The following is a 24,339-nucleotide window of genomic DNA, read 5'->3' as shown; positions in this document are numbered from 1 at the left end:
ATGGCTGATATCAGTGTCCGTTCATATTTAGAAATCCCTACAGTATTTGATGAAGTATTTCTCAGTGGTGCGTGTTGTATGAATACAATCCGTAAATATAAAGCTGCTTTATGGTAAGCCTCCAATGTTAGCAAAGAATAAAAAAAGGCATAGCCTAAGGGTGGTTTGAAGGGTTGCGGAGAGGACGTATTTTTATATTATTCTTTTTATTATCTGTGTCCTGTCTTGTCACTGTCATTCTGTTGCACTGTGGAGCTTCTGTCACTAAAACAAATTCCTCGTATGTGTAAACATACCTGGCAATAAAGCTCATTTTGATTCTGATTCTGATTCTGAAAAATCTGAGACACGGGCAGGGGAATGGGGAAAAAACATAAGACCTCAAGACCAAGTGTTTTTTAAAAGTTGAACTTCTTTTAAATGTGTTAAACACTGTTTTTTTTAACACTTTCATTCGCCAGATGCTGCAAAACGCACGAGATGTGAGCACTATGGTCAAAACAAATCCTTCTAATGCATGTTTACCTAGAAAAACTATTTCTGTGTGAAGGGCCCCTAACACTGCGGCACGCAGGGAAAGAAAGCAGAAGCCTTTTTTGGATGGATATCAATAGAAGAGAGGATTTAATGCACTGCCTAAACTGCTTTTGTGGGAAAACAAGCTTATCATTTAATGAATTGACAGTCTTTTGCTTAATCTTCAACATGTTTGCCATTAAACATTTGTTTTGGATTGACCTATTTTTAGAGTTTACACTGAAAATATTCCGAAAAATAAGTTTTACAAGTGAAAGTCATGAACAATTTTGCACATCTTAATTCATTTCTATAATTTCTACAAACAATGATTGACTGTCGCACAACTCTGACAGAAATTCAGTGAGGTCAAGGCTCTAATGTGATTGGTTATCAAGGCACTCAATCCAAGTTGACTATTGCGATTTCTCAAATGGTAGAGCCTAGAACGTTGGTATCTCGCAATGTTAAGACCATCTCTGATACAACTTCAACATTTTGGAATATCATATGACCTATGACATTGTTACAACCACTTGGCTATAAGTGAAGCAACACTACCAAAAAGGGAGGCTAAACATAAGAATAAAGTTTACGTAAACTTTTAATCAGAAATTAATCAAATAATAATACAAAAATATAAGTATATAAAAGAAAAAATAAGATAAAGAAAAAACAATCCAGGGCTGAAGAGGAAAGGATCAACGCCCGCAGTCCTTAGGTTTTATCCCAAACGCAATTACAGGTAACATGCCACACCTGTTCCAGACTCACGCTCTGGAGGAGGCCAGATCACGGAACAACTCTACCTAGTGGATAAATACAAAACACCTTGGGCTGTAACACCCCCCCACCCCTCTTAAACAGAGCCCCCTGAAAGGGTAAATCTGTAACACATAAGTAATATTACAAACCCAAAAAAACATCAATAATAATGATAATATAAACGATGAAATAAAAAAAAAAAAATTGAAATCTAGAAATTTTTATTCTAGAAATCTCATCAGCTCCCTTTTAGTAGCAGGAACGGGGAAACTATCAATAGCTCGCACCTTCGCACGTACTGGATGCACCTCCCCCCGACCCACTACTTTTCCCAAATAAGTAACAGTAGCTTCTGCAAATTCACACTTCGCTAAATTAATAGTTTATAAATAATAAATTCATGGAGTTCAGACCGATGATCAAACCAGGTGTTCATGTTCAACTGTGCTTTACCTAGGTTTTCACAGGCTAGTTTACCTGCCACTTTACCCAGGTTAACACGGGCTAGTTTACCTGCCAAATATAATTGACGTCGAAAGCCATTTACATAGTCCAAGAGATTTACTGGCGTTTCAGTTTCAGTAACATAATTCATCAAAAGTGCCAGCGGACCTCTTACTTTGTGACCAAACACCAAATTGTTAGGGCTGAAACCCAGACTCTCCTGAACAACTTTGCGCGCTGCTAACATCAACCATGGGAGTCCCTTTTCCCAATCCTTATTTAGTTCATTGCAGTATGCTCTCAACAACTGCTTTAATGCTTGGTGAAAACGTTCGAGAGCTCCCTGGCTCTCAGAATGATATGGACTACTTTCATGATGGTTCACACGCAGTTGTTGTAATACCTGAGCAAACATGCGGGACGTGAAATTGGTTCCTCTGTCAGTTTGGATAATCTTTGGAATACCAAACACTGAAATAAACTGAGACAGAGCTTTCACCACTGCCTTAGTGGTGATTTTTCGCAAGGGATAAGCAGCAGGGTAATGAGTCGACTGACACATTATCGTTAATATGTAGGTAGAACCAGTTTTGGATGGACTTAGCGGGCCCACACAATCAATAGTTAAATATTCAAAAGGATTGCTCACAACAGGGATGGGATACACAACAGTACCTCGTTAGGTTTGCCTAATATTTGGCATGTGTGATATGTCTTAAAAAAACTCGGCTCGCCACATCTCTTTTCAATCGAGGCCAGAAAAAATAGCAGATTATGCTGTTGTAGGTTTCACACGCAGTTGTTGTAATACCTGAGCAAACATGCGGGACGTGAAATTGGTTCCTCTGTCAGTTTGGATAATCTTTGGAATACCAAACACTGAAATAAACTGAGACAGAGCTTTCACCACTGCCTTAGTGGTGATTTTTCGCAAGGGATAAGCAGCAGGGTAATGAGTCGACTGACACATTATCGTTAATATGTAGGTAGAACCAGTTTTGGATGGACTTAGCGGGCCCACACAATCAATAGTTAAATATTCAAAAGGATTGCTCACAACAGGGATGGGATACACAACAGTACCTCGTTAGGTTTGCCTAATATTTGGCATGTGTGATATGTCTTAAAAAAACTCGGCTCGCCACATCTCTTTTCAATCGAGGCCAGAAAAAATAGCAGATTATGCTGTTGTAGGTTTTTTTTTACCCCTAAGTGTCCAGCTACATCGCCATGAGCCGTTTTTAACACCAAATCCAACCAACATCACGATCGCTACAGGGCGTCCACTTACGAACCAAAGTTCGTCTTTTATGAAATAACCAAAAGCCGCACTTTTAATGTCGTCATTAGGCTGAATAGCCGCAAATAAATTTTGGCAGGACTGATTGCCCACGCTGTCATTTTGGAAGTGATGAATCAAGTCCATTTGTTCAGACAGTGCAGTCATCGTCTAGTATATCTACATCGGTTGCCATAGTAATGGCAAAAGCCAAGAACAATGCCAAGAGACTGATGTTCAGTAGCTGTCAGTTTGGAAAAGGAGAAAGGAAAACTGTTCATGACATTTTGTCTTGGAATTAAACTTATGAGGTACATCAGGCAATATAAGAGTCACAGGCAGTATTGTACTTTACACATCCATGCATATATTGTGTTAAAAAATTCATCCATTCACTCTACTCACTATTCACTACAAAGTGCCGCTGTCACACTAGTCTTTGAAAAGCATTGAATTTTTTGATCATAAATACCTAGTATAATGAATTCAAAATGTGAAAATATACCAACGACTTCACTTTCTTAAAACACTGCAAGTTTATGTCTCACCAAACAAATTATGTGTCAGAGTTCATCGAACTTCATAAAACAAACAAAAAAAAATCATGGAACGCAGAGCTTCTCTACAAGTGTTTGGCCTTCTGGTCTCCCACATTTGCATGAATCAAAGTCTAAAAACAGCAAATGATTTCAGACACAGATACAACAAATAAGCAACACTGATTCTTGAAAATCATACCTCTACCTACATTTTTGCAAAACTCCAAACCATACCTATGCATACAATTCACTGCAGATTCAGCTGAAATTAACGGCAGTAAAACGCCAGTAACTTTTATTACTGTTCAGACATATGAAGTTTACAGGGGTAATTATAAATTAATACTTATTTTTGTGCTGCTCTTTGAACAATACTATGTTATGACCTCAGAACACTTTTGCCACAGTGCATATTCATTTTGAGGTCTGCATCAAATAACCAGCTCCATATGTATGACTTTTGAAAAAATAAACTTGCTCTGTAGCACACCTGGTACAGCATTGCACTTGTGATATGGAGCACTCGGGTATGAGTCACATGAAACACAAGTCACAATAAAATAGATCAAACACTTGTAGAAGCAAGCTAAAATGGCATGGTTACTTCAGCAGATGTGATTTTATCTCACGTTTGCTTTTGTTAACACTGTCGGTTAGGTTTATCGTAAGATTTAGTGTTGGTGGCACATTATTTTCAAACGTGACAGAGCATTAACCTTTCAGCACCACTGACCTGACATTTCATTTCCAAACTGCCACAATAAGTAACTTAATAAAACATTACCAGATTCACGTTCATCTGTTTTGCATAAAACTGATTATGCTTTTAGCACCGACATTTCACATTAAAAATGTTGCAAAACATATAAGAAAAAAAATGAAATGTCGCCACAATCATGTTTTTCAAATGAACCTGGGTTGGATATAAATTGAGTGAAATGCATATGGTGTTGCACACCAAATTATGAAAATCATTTTCAAAAGCTGATTTTAATTGGATTTCAAATCATATATGTACATGGTTTTGGATTAGGTAATTGGATTTCATGTGAATTTTAGCTGCTGCTACAAACTAGTAAATGAACTAAACATATAAACTATACCTCATTGCACTACCAAAATATTTTGTAAAGCAAAATACTAGGAAAATATTTGCTACAGGCCAGACTTGATCATTTTTAAATTTGACAGTATAATTAAAGTTAGTACAGAAGTTCAATGCTAAGATAATAGACATACATTGGAATGAATGGAATTATAGAAAAATCAATAGCAAATTAATTCGGACACATATGCTATATAAACTACACTGATTCTTGAAAAATGTGCCTCTACCTACATTTTTGCAAAACTCTTATGCATACCGTTCAATGCAATTTCCAGCTGAAATTAACACTTTAGGCATGCAGTAAAACACGTACCTTACTGCACATTTTCAAAGATGAACTGTTCAGTAAGTGTCAGGGGTCCGGGCCCTGTGTTTCTCCATCTCACCACCAGAGGTCGCCATCTCCCTTCCTCCCGGACTCCATTCCCCAGACGCCACTCACCTGTCACTCATTACACCCTCAGCTGTTCCCCATTGTCACAGACTATATATTCTCCTCTCACTCACCACTCTGCCTGGCTGAATTAATTGTATTGTAATTGTATTTGTCATAGTTGGTTGATGCAAGCACGTTGTACGAAATTGTATCCCATTCATGATCCTTTTTTGTAGATCCGCTCTGATCTGTTTTTGTTTCTTTTTGTCTGCCTTTCTGTTTATTAAATCTAGTTTCACCTGCATTTGGACCCAGACCCTGTTTTTCCACGGTGCTCCCTTACCGCACCGTGACAGAATTCAGCCAGCAGACCATGCAGGATCCAGCAGGGAAACTCTTCAACATCTGTCAGTGAGACCAGAGTATTGAGGAGTACGCCAGGGACTTCTTTGGAGTGGCTCATCGGTCGGCGATGGAGAAGACCTGCCTCATGGTCGTCTTCTGGGGAGGCCTGGCCGAGCCCTTCAAGTCCCTGATGCCATACTGGGTCCCCGATGAGTCGCTGGAGGACTACATTAACCTGGCTCTGCATTTGAGCGGCTCAACCTTCAGGGTGGAGCTAGCTGCGGAGCCCGCTCACAGTTCTCCCGAAGCGGCAATCCAAAGGCCGTCAGAGGCCTCGTCTGCCGCACCCAGTACCTCACGCCCGTTCCCGGAGTGTCCCGGGCTGATACGCAGCGTGCAGGAACCCCCGCTGATGTCGGTGCGAGCGGTGTGGTCTACTCGCAAAGCCCCTGAGGTGGCGGTGCCCGCTCATGATCCTCCCGAGGTGGCGGTGCCCGCTCACAATGCTCCCGAGGCGGCGGTGCCCGCTGATGTTCCCTTCGAGGCGGCGGAGCTCATTTCAGGCCTTCCCAAAGCAAAGGAGACCGCTAGTACTATTGCCGAGGTGGCGGATCTCGCTTCAGGCCTTCCCGAAGCAGTGAAGCCTGCTGATGTTCCCTCCGAGGTGGCAGAGCTCGCTTCAGGCCTTCCTGAAGCGGCGGAGCCCGCTGATGTTTCCGTCGAGGTGGCGGAACTCGCTTCAGGACTTCCCGAAGCAGCAGAGCCCGCTGATGTTCCCTCCGAGGCTGCAGAGCTCGCTTCAGACCTTCCCGAAGCAGCGGAGCCCGCTAGTACTCTCTCCGAGGCGGCAAGCTCGCTTCAGGCCTTCCCGAAGCAGCAGATACCACTGATGTTCCCTTCGAGGCGGCGGAGCTCGTTTCAGGCCTTCCCGAAGCAGCGGAGCCCGCTAGTACTCTCTCCGAGGCGGCAGAGCTCGTTTCTGGCCTTCCCGAAGCGGCGGAGCCTGCTGATGTTCCCTCCGAGGCGACGGGGCTCATTTAAAAAGCTCCCGAGGTGGCGGTTCCTGCTCACAAAGCTCCCGAGGTGGCGGTTCTCGCTCACAAGGTTCCAGAAGCAGCGGAGCCCGCTGATATTCCCTCCGAGGCGGCGGGGCTCGCTTCTGGTGTTCCCCAAAGCGGCAGTGCTCGCCTCTGGGCTTCCCGAAGCGGTGTAGCCCACCATTGCCCGTTCCAAGGCGGCAGCTCCACGCACACGGTCCTGGACCTTACCGCACAGTGTCAGTAAGTGGCACTAAAACATGTGGCCACATTTTCATTCCATTGGTACAGGCACGTATTGTGGTGGTTCAGGATTCAAATGTCTGGGGAGTGTCGCTAAAAGGCTAATGCTCTATCGTCTTGGAAAATAGCAAACATCCTACACCAAACCCAACCCTAAATCTACCAGAGAGTGTTTATGAAAGCAAAAGTGATATGAAAACACAATCGTTGATGCAACTGTTATTAGAATGTCTAAAGTGGACTATCGAAATAAAGTGTAACCCTATTTTTACTTGCTTATACACGGGTCAAACTGTAGTTTCACAGGATTCATACTGAAGTGCTTCACCTCGCAAGTGCAACGCTGTATAGGTGGGCTACTGAGCAAACCTACTGCGTTAGAAAATCCATATATGAAGCTCTATATGTGACGCTAACATTCAAAAGTACCAGTTTTCAAATCTAGCAGCATATTAGAATTGTTTTGAATCATAACATAAAATAGTGAAAGGAATTGTGCAAAAATAAGCCTTGCTTAATCAAAACTTTGGCCCTGTAAATCATACTTTGTGTAAAAAGGAATAAAAATTGTCAGTTTTATTGCCTCTAGTGTTCATTTCAAATGGAAACTGCAGTGATTTGTACATATAGGCATGTTTTTTCTTTTTGAGTTTTACAGATTAACTGTACCTCCCAGCACTACCAAAATATTTTGTGAAGCAAAAATAGTAGCACATGTAGTATAACTGAAGTATATTTGCCAGTATATTTGAAGAGAGTACAGAAGTTCAATGCTAAGCTAACAGTTAAATGCGAACCTGCTCTCATATTAGCACCAGACACTGTAATCAGCTGAATTCTGTTTTAAAATTAGATCCTACAATAAGCTTGTCAAGACATTCTATTTTTTTTCTCCAACACACATTGTAATTGTTAACAACCTAGTGATTAGCATCTCTCCTGCGCGCTAATGTGTTTCCCAAAGGGAAATTATGGGCTTCCTAATGTGGCCATCTCAGGTTGCGTCCTCTTCCATCTGTGGTGACAATGATGCAGAAATGAAAAAACTGAAACAGTGACATCATCACCATCATCATCATAATCATACGAGAAAGAGGATTCCTTTTTTTAACAGGATCGATTTTTCCCCTCGATTGGATATGAGGCATGGTTTTGACATTTACAGTGAGAGCAGAATAGGATGGCAGATGATACAGATGAAATAAGAGGAATACAGATTAGTATTCCAGAGGGAGCAGGGGCCAGTAGCAATCAAGAATCCTGAATCCGGTATCTGGCTCCATGTTTTGCCGTGTGCCAGTGGAGTCCGTGGAAGATGCCGAGATCGCTGCAGAGGAGCTCTAAACGCACAGCTTAACACCAGCGCTGGGGAGATCGGCTCTCCTCTCCTCTCCACTCCTCCGCTCTTGGGGAGGCGACGGGAAAGAGAGACAGCAGAGAGAGAGAGAGGGGGAACAACGGAAAAACGGGAAAAGACAGAGAGTAGCTGTTTTTTTGTTTTTTTTTACAGGCTGCTTGGACTATCAGCCCGTGTATGTGTGTGTGAATTTTCCTGACTCTCTCTCTCTCTGATAACTGTCTTCTGGTTTTCTGGGATGGTTTGAAGAAGACTTGTATGTGATGCTTCCTGCACAGAGGTAAGTCCAATCAAAACAAGTCGGTATCCCTGAAGAACCAGTTGCTCTGAGAAATGAATGAACATGTGCTGAGGAGTTGGTGCTGTGCTTGGGACATAATCCAGAACGTAATTTTTCAGTTTGACGTGTAAACTGCTGTAGGTCTGTATCTCGTGTGTGCGTTTCTACGCATGCAGGATTTAGGTACAGGTGTCCGTGACATGATCTTCTAATTCAATGGAATCATTAACATCTGCTCAAGTGTGGCGGGCACAGGTTGTACCTCTATTTTCAAACCGGAGAGGCCAGGAACGTTGCCTAGCAATATTACAACCATCTCCATTTGGAGAGATGTGATTTTATGCTCTGCTGCCTGACGGTGGGGCATCCTTTACACGAGGACATGCCAGAAGCCACACGGAGCACATTGAGTACCCGTGCATTTGCGTGTGGCACGGTAGGAGGCGGACTTGAGGTTGTCTACGGTCCTCAGTCCAGGCTTGCCGGTACGCGAAGCTGTGTGGAACGCTGTCGCTGGGGTTCGCTGATGAAGATTCATGGTTTCTCGCTCTGTCGTTCTGCCTTGGCCGCTCTGTTACACACTGAGCTAAACGTCTGCTGCGTCTGCAGCTCACTCGAAACTCTCCACACTGCAGGGGCCGAGCATCTTGACAGCCATCAGCACCTCTCACACACGTGTGTGTGTGTGTTAGACTGTGTGTGATAGTGTGAATGAGATTATGTGTCCAAGTGAGCAAGACTGGGTAAATATTGCCGCTCTACCTCTGTTATTGTGTAACTCGCAGGAGAAGCTTCTGTAGATCGAAGACTCTGTGTGTGTTGCGATGGACCTGTGCTTTTCTAACAGATAGTGCTCAGAATCTCAAGCACACACTCGATCACGACTCAGACCAGCCGGAAACACAATGTTCTCACCTGCATGGATCTTAGTGTATGATGCTGGAAATTAAAATTAAACCCAAATGAAAAGTCATACACGCAATATATACAAAAATATGTCCATGTTACGCACACAATGACACTTTAAAAACTGTACAAAAATTAAGTAGGCTGCCAAGAACAAAAAGTAATACATATTACCATGTTTTTTTTACCCTGGTAATAATGTTTTTTTTCTCTCTCTCTCTCTCTTTTGTGTATGTACCATATAATACCATGTTTGTATTGGACATGCACCATGGTAGTGCAATGTACTTACATTTATTTATTTTTTGAACATATACCATGGTACAGTCAGGTTTTTTGTTTTTTTACATTTACCATAGTAACACCATGTTTTGGACATGTACTGTACCATTAGGATACATACCATTGCAGTGTTGGGGTTCACTAACTAAAATTAGCAACTACTACTTAAAGGTGTAGTTCCCCAAAAATAAAAATTCTTCATCAGTGACTGACCCTCATGTTCTTCAAAACCTGTGGGGTCCAAATAGCACTAGACCTTATTGACTTTCATTGTATGGACAAAAATACTGGCATGTTTTTCAAAATATCTCCAAGTATTCAAGTAAACATTTAAATATACAATTTCAGTCACGTTTTTCTGTGACAAATTGCTTTAGTTCTTCTATTGTGAGTCGTTTTGGATAAAAGTGTCTGCTAGATGCATAAATATAAACGTTGTCAGTTCATTCCCTGGGAATCGAACCCATGACCTTGGTGTTGCTAGCGTCATGCTTTATTTGTGCTACAATAATGGGAGAATGCAAAACTTTGATTTAGCTTCATTGTAAATTACAAGGTATAATTCACAAATCTTTTTTTTTTTATTTAGAAATTAAGAATTGAGATGTGAAAGCTGTCCACAGAGTCAGCAAAAGCTGTTATTATTTTAGTAACGACTTGATTTACTTGATATTTTAGTAACGACAAAATGATTTACAGCCTACATCACTCTTTGATTATCACATAATGGGTGTGAATTGCATGTGCAAATCAGTTTGTCAGTTTGGTTTGTGTAATTAATATGGTTTAAAATTGATTGATTGAATAATTTATTAATTTGATTGATTGATTCAACTGTAATATACTGTATATATACAGTTGTGCTCAAAATTATTCATACCCTTGGTAAATATGATCAAAGAAGGCTGTGAAAATTGTGAAAAAAAAATTGAAAATCTGTATCATCAATCCTTTAGATATTTTATTTAAAAAATTTACCAAAATCTAACCTGTCATTGGAGAATACGAATTTTAAACGGGAGAGAAATCTCATTATGAAAAAATGTTTTTCTCTAATACACATTGGTCACAATTAATCATACCCTTTTATCCAATACTTTTTGCAACCTCCTTTTGCCAAGAGAACAGCTCTGAGTCTTCACCTATAATGCCTGAAGAGTCTAGAGAACATCTGACAGCAGATCAGAGACCATTCCTTCATCCAGAATCTCTCCAGACCCTTCAGATTTCCAGCTGCATGTTGGTGCTTCTCCTCTTCAGTTCAAAACACTCATTTTCTATAGGGTTCAGTTCAGGGAACTGGGTTGGCCAGGGCACAAGCTTGGTTTTGTTCTCAGTGACCCATTTTTGTGTTGTTTTTAAGGTTTGTGTTTGGATCGTTGTCCGGTTGGAAGATCCAACCATGGCCCATTATAAGATTTCTAGCATGGACAGTCAGTTTTACATTTTTTATCCATTGGTATTTTATAGAATCCACTATGTCCATCTATCTGAACAAGATATCCAGCATCTCCGTGTGTGTGTGTGTGTGTGTACACTTTATTTATGATTAATTTTAAATAATTTATTAATTAAATATTTATTCAATTAATATTTATTATTAATAATATTATATATAAAATATTAATATATTATATTATTATTATCTCCGGCAGAAAAATAGGCCCACAACATTAAAGATCCAGCAGTACATTTCATTGGGGTACTTTATTATCCCTGTGTGCACCAAACCCATCTTGAGTGTTTGCTGCTAAAAAGCTATTTTTTTTTTGTTTCATCTGACCATTGAACCCAGTCCCATTTAAAGTTCCAGTCGTGGATAGCAAATAAATATGCTAATACAATAATAAATATGGAGTTTGTTTTTGGATGAGAGCGTTTTCTTTTCTAGTTTTTTCTTGAAACCCTCCCAAACAACATTGTTTTGTTTTTAGGCTTTCTGACCCCAAGACTCAACTATTTTCTGCAGTTCTATTAGAGAAAAATATTTATTTCATAATGTGATTTTCCCCCACTTTCACTTTTTTTTTACTTTAAATGTTAGATTTTTTTTTAAAGTTTTGAATGAAAGACCAAGTGGATAAACAATGCAGATTATTATATTATTATTAACATATTATTATTATATATTTTAGTTTTATATCCAATTTCTATAACATTTTTAATTAAATCATATATTATATAGTTAATCTTTATTAACTACTTCTGGTTAGTAGATTGTCATGTAACCATTTTTGTTTTGTTTTAATGGTAACTCAACTATAGTTTGTGTTTTTAATTACGAGCATGTAACTCAAACTGTAGAGCAATGTAAGTCGCTTTGGATAGTAGTGCATATTCATAATGCAAAAATAACGAGTACAATGTATTCTTTTTTTAAATACAGGTAATTCCATGGTATTCTTTGACATAGATTGGTGTACTTTGCAAATACTATGGTACATTAATAAAGTGATCATACAGTACCATGTCAAATATTACAATATCATGATATTATCTTCTGATTACCTCACTGTACCATGGCACCGCCTCTCTACTCTTTCACTGTACAAGAGGCTGCTCGATTTTCCTTTCTAGGAAACTTCCTAGAGCATCCAAGCCATATATATGACACGACTTTGCTTGAGAACACGGGTCGTAGCTACATCAGTGCTAGCCAATCATATTGTGGTTATTAGTATTCAGTGCACACAAGAGGGGGTTTCCTGGATGCTGTATCCATTAGTGCTGTGGTGCAGTGCAGTGTTTCCCACCGTTTCAGCTGTTGGGTGTCAAGGCAACGTTTGGCTTTGAGTTCTGATCGGGGATACCAGTCATACACACGCTGAACTGTGCGCTGATATTGTCTGTAACAGAAACTGAGCCGGATTTGATGCGTTATTCCTTCCAAAGTGATACGTTGCAGCTTCTCTGCTTTATTTCTGTCTCCGTTGTTCTCGCTCTGTATTTTGCATCTCTTTCATTCTTCCTCTCTCTTTCTCATGCTCCTCTATCGGTCCACAGAAGAGAGTGGGACGGGCCGCTCTCCCGCTTGTTTCCATGGATACCGTGCGTGCGTGTGCGAGGATGCGTATGCGCATGTGTTTCCCTTTTTGTTCAGCACATTCCTCAGAATGGTGCTGGTGTTTCTGGGATTCAGGAAAGATCATGGACTCTATGAGTGTGTGTGTGTGTTTTTGGATGAGAGCGTTTTCTTTTCTAGTTTTTTCTTGAAACCCTCCCAAACAACATTGTTTTGTTTTTAGGCTTTCTGACCCCAAGACTCAACTATTTTCTGCAGTTCTATTAGAGAAAAATATTTATTTCATAATGTGATTTTCCCCCACTTTCACTTTTTTTTTACTTTAAATGTTAGATTTTTTTTTAAAGTTTTGAATGAAAGACGCACATTCCTCAGAATGGTGCTGGTGTTTCTGGGATTCAGGAAAGATCATGGACTCTATGAGTGTGTGTGTGTGTGTGTGTGTGTGTGGAGGTTTTTGCAGTGTGTATAGTCACTTCAGCAGCCTGTTTGCCATTTGATGGAATTGTGATTAACTGCCAATAATTAAGCCTATGATTGTATGTGTGTGTGTGTGTGTGTGTGTGTGGGTGGGTGGGTGGCTGCTAACAGGAGTGGGTGGCGATCAGCTCCGCTCCACTCAAATCCTCTGTAATACTGTGAATCTCCACCGTAATGAAGCAGATGATGCAGGCTGTTCTCTCCTCTCTGTGCATTTATATTTAGATGAACAAAAACCTGATGACACATCGGGCCAATGATCGTGACATCTGCCCTTACCCCGGCTCTTCTTAATGACTCAGCAGATAATTACCAAGAAGGGTCAGTGTAGCTGCTTCGATTGTGTCAGATCGAGCTGAAAAGAAGTACAAAGATTCTTCAACCGCCAGCAGGCATTGTAAATTTAATGGTATTACACATCTCTCTGAAATAGGCCTATTTTATTCTGATAAGAGAATTGCAGCATTCATAAAATGGACTATTGTTTATTCTATCAAATAAGAAAGAAACGCATCAAGTAAACATTTATATATTGGTTTACATTTTAGTCAGTGACAAATTGCTTTTGTTCTTCTATTGTGAGTCGCTCTAGATACATACGAATATAGTCAGTCCATTTCTTGGGAATCAAACCCATGAACTTAACGTTAAAATGCAAAAATATAAAAATGCAAAACTTCGATCTAGCTTCATGCTACAAGGTCTGAATTACTAAATTAAATTAATCTGATCACAAATTGTAGACACGAGAACTCTCCATAGAAATGTTTTTGTATAATAAGTGGAAAGCTGTATAAATTGACTAGCCTATTGAACGGAATGCTTCAATAAACATTTAGATATTGGTATAGTCACATGTTTCTGTGTTGAATTGTTTTTGTCCCTCTGTTGTGAGTTGCTATGGGCAAAAGCATTTGCTGAATGGATAGAGTCAGTTCATTCCCTGGGAATCGAACCCATGACCTTAGCATCGCTAGTGTCACGGTCTACTATTTGAGCTACAATAATGCAAAACTTCAATCTACAGTAGCTTCATGCTACAAGGTCTCAATCACAAATCTGATCACAAATTCAAGACATGAGAGCTGTTTTTGTATAATAAGTGGAAAGCTGTATAAATTGACTATTGATTATTGTATTAAGAAAGAAAGAAATGTTTCAAGTGTACATTTAGATATTGGTATAGTCACATTTTTCTGTGTTGAATTGTTTTTGTTCCTCTATTGTAAGTTGCTTTGCATAAAAGCATTTGCTAAATGCATAAGTAGTTGGTTCATTCCCTGGGAATTGAACCTATGCCCTTAGTGTTGTTAGTATCACACACTACTGTTTGAGCTACAATAATGCAATACAAAACTTCGATCTAGCTTCATGTGAATTACAAGGTCTAAAACACAAAACTAATCAAAAATTCAAGACGTGAGAGCTCTCCATAGAGATGTTTTTGTTTAATAAGTGGAATAATGGACTATTGATTATTGTAAATGCATCAAGTCAATATTTAGATATTGGTATACATTTTCAGTCATATTTTTCATTTTTTGTTAAATTGTTTTTGTTTCTCTATTGTGAGTCGCTTTGGGGAAAAAAGCATTTGCTAAATGCATAAATCAGGCAAATGATATATGAACAAATTCCTCTGTAAAAAATATCAGAATATAGATAGGAATAAAATGGTCAAATTTGCAGTATGTAAGTGCTACTGAAGTGGTGATTTCTGGCTCAGTAAAGGAAAAAAATACAAATTTTGAGAAAACGGCCCTTTAAAGATGTGTAATGTAATTCAAATCTGCAAACGCAAGTAGAACAAGTGCAAAAAAATAAACACTTTGAGTATTTGGGATGTTTACTTTCCACTGGTCTGAAACAACACATTACGAATAGACCAAAATCTCAAAATTAAACAGTCCATGAAAAAACAATGTGTTTTGCCTGTAGTGTCTTGTCTATTTTATTTTATTTTTTCATATTTTTTATATTTCAAATGAATATTTTTGGCTTAATAGATTAGCTCACCTGAAAATGAAAATTCTGTCATCATTTACTCACCCATAAAGACCCTATAGTGACAGTCTTCATATTTTTTTTTTAAGATTAACCAAACTCTGAAGATACATTTAATTTAGGTATTTAGTCACATATAAACATTTATGATTATAATAAATATGATAAACATGAAAACTCAAAGCTCATTTTTGGGTGAACTATCCCTATATGTGTAAATCTGAATCTTGTTTTGGAATTGAAATTCGAATAAAAAAAATAAAAAAATCTGTCTGTCTCTCAGTAGATGTGTATTAATAAAGGTACATATTTGGTAGCATTTTATTGTTGTTTCACTTGAAAAGAAAGTGTTTAGATGAGAGAGAGAGTGCATCTGACAGCTGTGTACAGGGCAGCACTCCATGCCGATCATTGCAGGCTGTGTCCACCATTTAGAGAAGGATAATACTTCATGCAATGAACTTTAATGCTGGTTAACAACTTTTAACGGGAGGTTTCAGAATAAAATAACCTCAGATTTGAGGTTAGCTACTGCAGCTGCTGTTTTCAGCAGACATGAATAGAGATTACATAATCACAGATTTTGCTTACAACTGAGTTAATTGCTGATTTTTAGGGGGGCTGAGATCAAAGTCGAGGCAGAAGCCTCTCTAAACAGGGTTTAGCAAAGTCTATGACTGCCGGACAGTACATCCCTTACTTATTCAGAAAATGTCCTGTAATATTCCCTTTAAAATTAAAGTTGAATTGTTAGCTCACAGATATCCAGCTCAGCGCTGCATGAACGTAGTTCATGTGTAGTAACGTATTTGTAACAGTTATTACATTGTAACTAAACACAAACATGCAGTTTGAACAGATATAAGAGTTAGTATTTTAATGTATAAACTCTTGCTTGGTTTGACTTGTTGATTTCATATTGAAACATGTTGTCAGCTTTTATCAAAGAGTCAGTCAAATCTGTCTTCATTTACTCACCCTCATGTCATTCCAAACCTATAGGACTTTCTTTTCTTCTGTGGAACAGAAAGAAGTTATTTAGCAGAATGTCCAAGCTGCTCTTTTTTCAGTAAAAACTGGATAACAATCATATGGCTTTAGAGGATAGTTGCATGGTGTTTTTTTTTCTCATTTTTGGGGTTTCAAAGTCACTGTGCCCATTCAGTTCCATTGTATGGAAAGAACATTTCACTTTGTATTCACAGAAGAAGGAAAGCCACATAGGCTTGGATTTAAATAATGGTGCAAAAATGATGACAGATTTTTTTCGTCTTCCATTTTTGGACCTTTGAATCGCTTTGAATTTTTATTGGTGGAGTGGAAAGACAGTTTCATGTGGGTTAAAACAGGCCTGTGCTTGTCTGTCCTTTGGCCACAGACTGAAGAGTCCCCTCCATTTCCTGCTCTTTTGCCAAGTTCCCTGCCAGTTTTCAATAGGCTGCGTCACGTTCACACAGGAAGACAAGATTCCACCAGGAAGTGGCCATACGAGAGAGGACTGTTAGCGGGACAGGGCTGTGAGCAGTCAAATGTCAAGTAGGCAGCAGATGGTAGAGCTTGTTTACTCTTTCTTGAGACATTTTCAGCATTCTCTTAATTATTGATTTTATTGATTCTCTGGAGTCTTTAAACATGTTGTCGAAAATATCAGTATAATGTTTTATTTATTTATTTCCCAGAAATGTACTTTTTCCCCCTGAAAAATGTGGTTCAGAAAAAGTTCACAAGAGCAGAAACCAGTTTCCTCATCTAGCCAAAAAAATATGTTATTCATTTATGGACTAAGCCTATATTTATCTGGAAAAAAAAGAGAAGAAATGTTTACTGAATTAAAAAAAAAAATCATTATTATTATCATTATTTTTATTGGAAGTACACCTTAACCCTCACGTTGTGTTTCAAAAAAAGTCAATGCATTTTTTTCCTAGTTAATGCTAATTAATTTTATTGTATCGGACTAAAATGTTGCTCACACAGGGTAGAAAAATGTGCTTACATTTTTAATTATCATTTTTGTACTTTTAGAGATTTTTTCCTCTACCTTGTTACACTTGTGGTGTTCCCGGTTAAAAATGACTGGCTTATAAATTTCTTGTTTTGCTATATTATTACTAAATATCGGATTTAAGCTTTTTATCAACTTTTTTTTTTTTTTTTCAGTTAACACATATTTTTGGAACTAATTGATCATAGGCCTCATTAATCTGCACTTATGCATATCAGTTTTGAGTGATCATTGCAAAAATTATCCACAAATCTACAAATAATGGGTGATAATATAGCATAATGAGAGATTTACAAGCAATTTTAATAATAATAAAAAAAAAAAAGACAGTAATTTTTGACCAGGAATTCCAAATCAGGTAAAGGGTTTTCAGCACAGCACAAGGACTATCAATAAATAAGCCATTTATAAGATGATTGTAGGTTATCTCTTTATTTCTTTCTTTTTAAATGAACTGTCCAAACAAACTGATTCAGATTTTCAGTGCTGCTTGATAGAAAGTGTACTAAGAGAGCGTCTTTGATTATTGCTTCTGTTTGCTTGGTTTAAAACTGTGTGTGCAATACAGTATAACATTAAAAATAGCAATAGCTGTTTGTCACAATACGCTGCTCATTGTTGGAAAAAATAGCTTGTTACTGGAAAAGCCACACTATTTAAAAATGAGTCTGTCACTCCAGGAACACATAGTTAAAGTGATAAAAATGTGAACATCTGTCAAAACAAACAGCATAAAACCATTATATGCATGTCTATTGTCATTATATAGTATATATTGTCATTATATCATATATACTATCATTATTATTATACTGTTTGTACATGTTTAGTAAATTTTAAATGGAGTTTGAAGTTCTTGTTCAAGGATTGGGATAAAAGACACAGGATATGACGTTTTTGATGTTTTCTTTGGGCTTAGGATTTTTCTGCTTGATGATGCTGAAGCTATAGAATAATAATAGTAAGATTAAATGATTTGTATGATATATGAAGAGTTGTTTTGAAACTGGTAGTTATCAGATGAATGCACCCATAAGCCTATAACACTGACCTCAAAAGAGCAGTTAGAAATGTCTTCACTGCCAGACACTTATTAGACTCCTGTTGCTTCTTCAAGGATATTTATCTGTGTTCCATCAGACAGTACAGATATTGTCATCTTCAGATTCTGTGAGACTAGAGACCTTTTGCCAACATTTCTGGAGTGACCCGTCCTGCTGTTATTGCAACATTATAGGCTCTAGGGATGAAAAACACAAAGTTTTTTTCACATTTATACATTTATAAAATAACTAAAGCTGTAATTCATGTAGCACTGGGCTTTACTAGAGGGCTCGATGTTTCGCTCAAATGTGAGCTGCAAAGTCTCTCGATCTTAATGTGACAACTTCATTACCTTGCTCGCATGGGTGGAATCCCAAGAGTGCTGGCTTAGTTTTTTCTGGCTATTGAGACACTACAATTCATTGCCTAGTTTAAATACACTAGATCAGCTCATGGGGAATATTGGCTATATTGTAAAGGTGCCAATTTTTGTTGTACATATCTCCATTTGAAATGACAACACTTACTACAGAGTCCATACTGTGAAACTCTATATTTGTTAGATCTTATAGGAAAACGGCAAACAATTTTAGGTTTTAAGGTGGATTCTTAAGCTAGCAAACTATAGCAATAATACTGTCTTTCTACTGTATATGCTAAGCTTTAATCATGTATTTGACATTTGATATCATGTTGTGTTTGACATTCTATTAGGATTATTTTCATTATTAATACTTATACTATAACCATTAGCACAAAAACACTGTTTTCATTATTTACTTTGACCAATATGTAGGCTGAGGCCCACTTTTATGTCCTGTGTCTCTCATGTTTTGGGCCAAAGATCAGAGAAGAAGCTTCAATCACAGAGGACGCGAGTGACTCAGATTATTGTAATTCATCTTAGTGCTTTTAGGATGATGGCTTTTCTTTTTAAATAGAACAACAGTTTGGTCACATCAAGGCAGTCTATCCTTTATAAAATATTGCTTTTGTTTTTCTTTAAAAAAAACAACAACATATTGAGACGTTTGTTTTCTCTCTCACAGGCAAAAAATGTACATCAAGAGAGTTGCAAAAGATGGCTTTGCATTGAGAATTGGTATGCGTTGTGTTGGGTAGTTGCTTAGCTACAAAAGCCAGAGATTGTCACAGTGCTATAATAGTTTTGACAGAGTGCCAAACGTGTCAAAGTTTTTGTCAGTGTGCAGTTATCATCAACTAGTGGACTTAAAGGGTTAGTTCAACCAAAATTGAAAATTAGTGCATGTTTTACTCACCCTCAAGCCATCCTATGTGTACAGTATATGACTTTCTTCTTTCAGACGAGTCCAATCGGAGTTATATTAAAATGGTCGTGGGCGGGTGTGTTTTTTTTTTTTTCAACAGTCCAAAAGAAGTCAAATAAAGCACGCATCCATAATAAAACATGGCTCACACAGCTCCGGGGGAGAGGGGGGTGGGGCATTAAGGCAGTGATTAGTGACGAATGCGGAAGCGCGAAGAAAAGACAGTAAAACAAAACACAGGTCACGAATTAGAAGTACAAAATGAGGATTTGTAAAGAAAAACGTCATCAATATAAACCAAGAGGAGACTGCTTTTCCTTTGCTAAATTAAAGGAGACATATTATGCCCATTTTTACAATATGTTAAATAAGTCTCTGGTGTCCCCAGAATGTGTCTGTGAAGTTTCAGCTCAAAACACCCCACAGATCATTTATTATATCATTTTTAAAAAAGCCTGTTTTGAGTGAAAGCAGAAACACGCTGTTTTTCGGGCCTGTCTCTTTAACTGCAAATGAGCTGCTGCTTCCCACCCCCTTTTCCAGAATAGAGCTGCGCCATTACAGCTCGTACCTGCTAAAAAACATCTGTTTTGGTTCTGATTATCATATTTATCGCGCTGAAATCATGCGTTTTAAACCATATTAGTTTAAACTTCTGATATAAGGTTTTCTGAGTGCACACATCCAAAGCACACGGACAGAAAGCGGCTGTCACAGCATGTGAATACTAAACTAAGTTTTCATTCACACGCAAGTTTACGTTAAAAACACACAAGAGTTACAAAAACAGTCGGTTATGTCTGTGAAGGTAAACAGCTTGGAAATAAATCGCATGGTTATTTTAGATATGTGTGGCAGCAGCAATATACAATAAATAAATCAATAAATCCACTGCTCTCTTGTCTCCTCTGAGGCTGGGACTCTAAACAGTGTTCTGTGCTCGTCTGTGCAGCCAAAGACAGAACAGTTAGCATGGTTTGCTCAAACTTTCTCCATGGAATTAGAGCTGGTACACCGTTGTCGCTTGTGAAATTAAATGACGGCGCCGTGGGTGTAAACTTACAGATTAAGGGGCGGTAATATTATAATGTTGCAAAGGGATATTGCAAATATCCCTTTGCAACATCACTAGGGCAGCGAAATCAGACGCGCTTGTTTTTTCAGACGCTTGCAGAAAAAGGCTTACCAAAGCAAAGTGACTGGGTTAACCTTTTTCATGTTTCCTTGGATGGTAGATGCACCGGGGACCTGATTATAACACTTAAAACCTGAAAAAGTCAGATTTTCCTGATATATCACCTTTAAGGAAACTTTGCTTCCTTTGCTCCTGTAAACAAACTCGAGAGACTAGCATATCTCACAGGTGCGTGCGCTACGCAAACGTCCTACATCATCCACCCGGAACGGCTTGCAGGTAGGACAGTTAGCAGAAATGAGAGAAAAGTGTTTATAATGTTAAATATTAATATTTTTCTTATAAAAACGATTTGCTACAGGAGGCCTTTATTCACCCCCGGAGCCGTGTGAGGCACGTTTTATTATGGATGGATGCACTTTATTTGACTTCTTTTGGACTGTTGAAGATAAACGAAACACTACTCCGGGTGTGTGTTCACAGTGTCTGTGTGTGTGCACTTGGATGGGTTAAATGCAGAGCACAAATTCCGAGTATGGGTCACCATACTTGGCCACATTTTACTTCACTTCACTCACTTCACTAAAAACACCCACCCAGTGGCATACTAAAGCTTGGAAGTGCAAAGACAATTTTTAATGTAACTGATTGGATTCGTCTGAAAGAAGAAAGTCATATACACCTAGGATGCCTTGAGGGTGAGTAAAACATGGGCTAATTTTCATTTTTGGGTGAACTAACCCTTTAATTAAAGTTTAACTGTATAGCACATTAAAAACTAGCATTTTTTAAGATTTCTAATCCTGTATTGTACAATTTGTGAGTATAGAAACTCACAGAGGCTGTTAAACATTTAAATTACAGTAATTTCCATATTATTTTGTCTACATGAACAAAATAACTTACAAAATGTAACAAAATAACTAAAATGTTTTGTCAGGGATGTAAGGTACTTAATTGTATTTCATTACTATACTAAAGGTAATAATTCACCCACCCCCCACCCCACCCCCCTCGGGTCATCTAAGATATAGATGAGTTTGTTTCTTCATCAGAGCAGATTTGGAGAAATGTAGCATTACATCACTTGCTCACCAATGGATCCTCTGCAGTGAATGGGTGCCGTCAGAATGAGAGTCCAAACAGCTGATTAACACATCACAATAATCCACACCATTCCAGTCCATCAATGAATGCCTTGTGATGTAAAAAGCTGTAATAAAGCTGTTTGTAATAAATCCATAAACCATTGTTTCTAGTCAAAATACCAGTCCATAATGCATAATAACGCTTCCTCTAATGAAAAAGTCAATCTCCTGTTGTCCTCTCATATAAAAATCCAACGACATACTTGTTTAGAACTGTTTTGGACATTTTTTTTTTTGCTTGTAAACTGTGCTGGATATGTGCATATTTCTCTTCTGATTCAGACAAGATTACTTTTTCACTGGAGGAATCAATATTATAGATACAGGGCTTGTATTTTAGCTGGAAGCAACATCTTAATAATATATTTGTTTATTACAAACATTCAACTTTTAATAATTTATGTTACGTGTATTAATTGATGGACTGGAGTAATGTGGAATACTTATGGATTATTGTGATGTTTTTATCAGCTGTTTGGACTCTCATTCTGACGGCACCCATTCACTGCAGAGGATCCATAGGTGAGCAAGTGATGTAATGCAAAATTTCTTCAAATCTGTCTGGTCATTCATCCTTGTGAAGAAATGTTTCAATAAGTCACCACAACAGATGTCATAATATCATAATATCATCAGCCAAAACAGAGCTTTTGTTCTGAAGCAATGCATTTTATGATGGGCGAAATTGGCTCAAGTGTCTGAGTAGTGGTGCGGAAGTAACTGCACTTGTTTTTGGACGGGGTCATCATGTCCCAACCCCATTTTCCCTTTCTCCCGTCCACCTCTATTGTCCTGATAAAAGTAAAAAATGGCCAGTTTACTTTACTTTTAAAGGGGTCATATGATGCGATTTCAAGTTTTCCTTTCTCTTTGGAGTGTTACAAGCTGATTGTGCATAGATAAGATCCCTCAAGTTGCAAAGACTAAAGTCTCAAAACCAAAGAGATATTCTTTATCAAAGTTAAGACTCTGCCACAAAGGAGGGGGCTTTGTAGAAAACGAAGCGTTTGAGAGAGGCGGGGCATATAGGACCTACAATAATGTACAGTATTTGAAAAATAATGTGTTTTTTGAACATTAAAGCATGTCAACATATTCTGTTACACCAAATACACAAAATAATGATCTTTAAAAAAGCATCATATGACCCCTTTAAAAAACATTTACTTGAGTGTACAAAGTACAAAGTCACTGAGAAATTTAGGACATTGGGAAATCTTGGAAATCTAGGTTGCTCTGCAAAGTTTGTGCAAATCTCCTACAATATGTCTCTTGATTCCATCTGAAGATTATTTCTGAAGCTACTTTTATACTTACTGTATCAGTCAAAAAGTTTGGAATCATTAAGATTTTTTAAAGTATCTTATGTAAAAAAACAGTACTACAGTGAATTATTATTACAATTTAGATAAATGATTTCTATTTTAATATATTTTTAAGTGAAATTTACTTTTGTCATCTCAAATCTGAATTTTCAGCATCAATGCTCCAGTCTTCAGTGTCACATGAACCTTATTGTAATATGCTGATTTGCTGCTCAAGAAATAATTATTGGCATTATCAATGTTGAGTACAGTTGTGCTGCTAAATATTTTTTTGTGGAAAAAGTGATAAAATTCTAATGTTTGGGGTAAGATAAAAAAAAAAAAGGTTCTTTGCCACAATTAACATAAAAAAAATTAAATTTTAAATTGTAATCAGCATATTAGAATGATTTCTGAAAAATCATGTAACACTGACTGAAGACTGGAGTAATGATGCTGAAAATACAACTTTGCATCACAGGAATACATTTTAAAATATATTAAAATTGTTTAAATTGTAACAATCATTATTTTAAATTGTAATAATATTTCACAGCATTGCTGTTTTTCCTGTAATTTTATTTAAATTAAAAAAATGTAACATAAGAGACTTAAAAACATTAAAAATTAAATAAAAATTAATAAAATTAAATTTAAAAAATATATATTTTCTCTATACTTTTTACACTCCTACTTTTGTGACATATTAACAGATATCTGTTGTGCTTAATATCCAGTTATACAAAGCTTGTATCCACTGAAATGCAGCACAGGTGTGACCTAACCTCAACCTGAATGTGCTGGAGCCTGATTCCAAAGTGTGGGATCCGGGGATAGACCCAGCTGGTGTCTGTGTGTGTGTGTGTGTGTGTGTGTGGAGCAGACAGGCATGATAACGTCTTCAGTGCTCCCCAGCAGCTGGCCTGAGAGAAAGCAGGACCACTGAGAGACACTGAGTAGACACACATATCTTCCTTGTGCAGCCATAAAGCTGTGGTGTGCTGACACAGGTCTCCAGTCCTGCACTTCTGTTCGAGTGTGAGTGTCCTTAGAGATGACTTAGTTCTGATCGTTCACTACTTGAAGCTCTTATATTTATTTTTTTAAATATTTTTTATTCTTTATTATCTTTAGTTTTTAATGGGATTTTTTTCTTTAAAAGTAGTAACAGGAAACATTATTGAGAAAACAAGGTGAAATTATTCAACATACGTGTAAGAACCAATCAGCTGTGCCATGTGATAATGATGTCATTAGGTCAGATTGAGTTAGACCAGTGGTTCTCAAAGTGTGGGACGCGTCCGCCAGGGGGGGGCGCACGAGTATTGCAGGGGGGGCGTGGGTCATCAGCAGAAAAATAAAAGAAATAAAACAGTAAACAGCCAAAGGATGTAACTTAGAATGGGAGATGGATCGGTTTGTGAAAGGGAA

The 24,339-nt window shown here is 37.9% G+C and overlaps 1 protein-coding gene across 1 annotated transcript in view; it reads left to right on the top strand.

Moving 5' to 3' along the window:
* The first annotated feature begins 8,205 nt into the window (after positions 1 to 8,205).
* Positions 8,206 to 24,339, top strand: part of LOC107751296 (disks large-associated protein 2-like) — a 75,323-nt gene continuing 59,189 nt past the window's right edge. The window contains exon 1 of the mRNA XM_016566978.1: positions 8,206 to 8,289. The gene's annotated coding sequence lies outside the window, so the exon portion shown is untranslated. The remainder of the gene's footprint in view (positions 8,290 to 24,339) is intronic.

This window comes from Sinocyclocheilus rhinocerous, unplaced genomic scaffold (genome assembly GCF_001515625.1).
Source record: "Sinocyclocheilus rhinocerous isolate Xijiao unplaced genomic scaffold, SAMN03320098_v1.1 scaffold1132, whole genome shotgun sequence".
NCBI classification, from domain to species: Eukaryota; Metazoa; Chordata; class Actinopteri; order Cypriniformes; family Cyprinidae; genus Sinocyclocheilus; species Sinocyclocheilus rhinocerous.
Note: the sequence above shows the minus strand (reverse complement) of the source record. Positions and strands in the feature narration are given on the sequence as shown.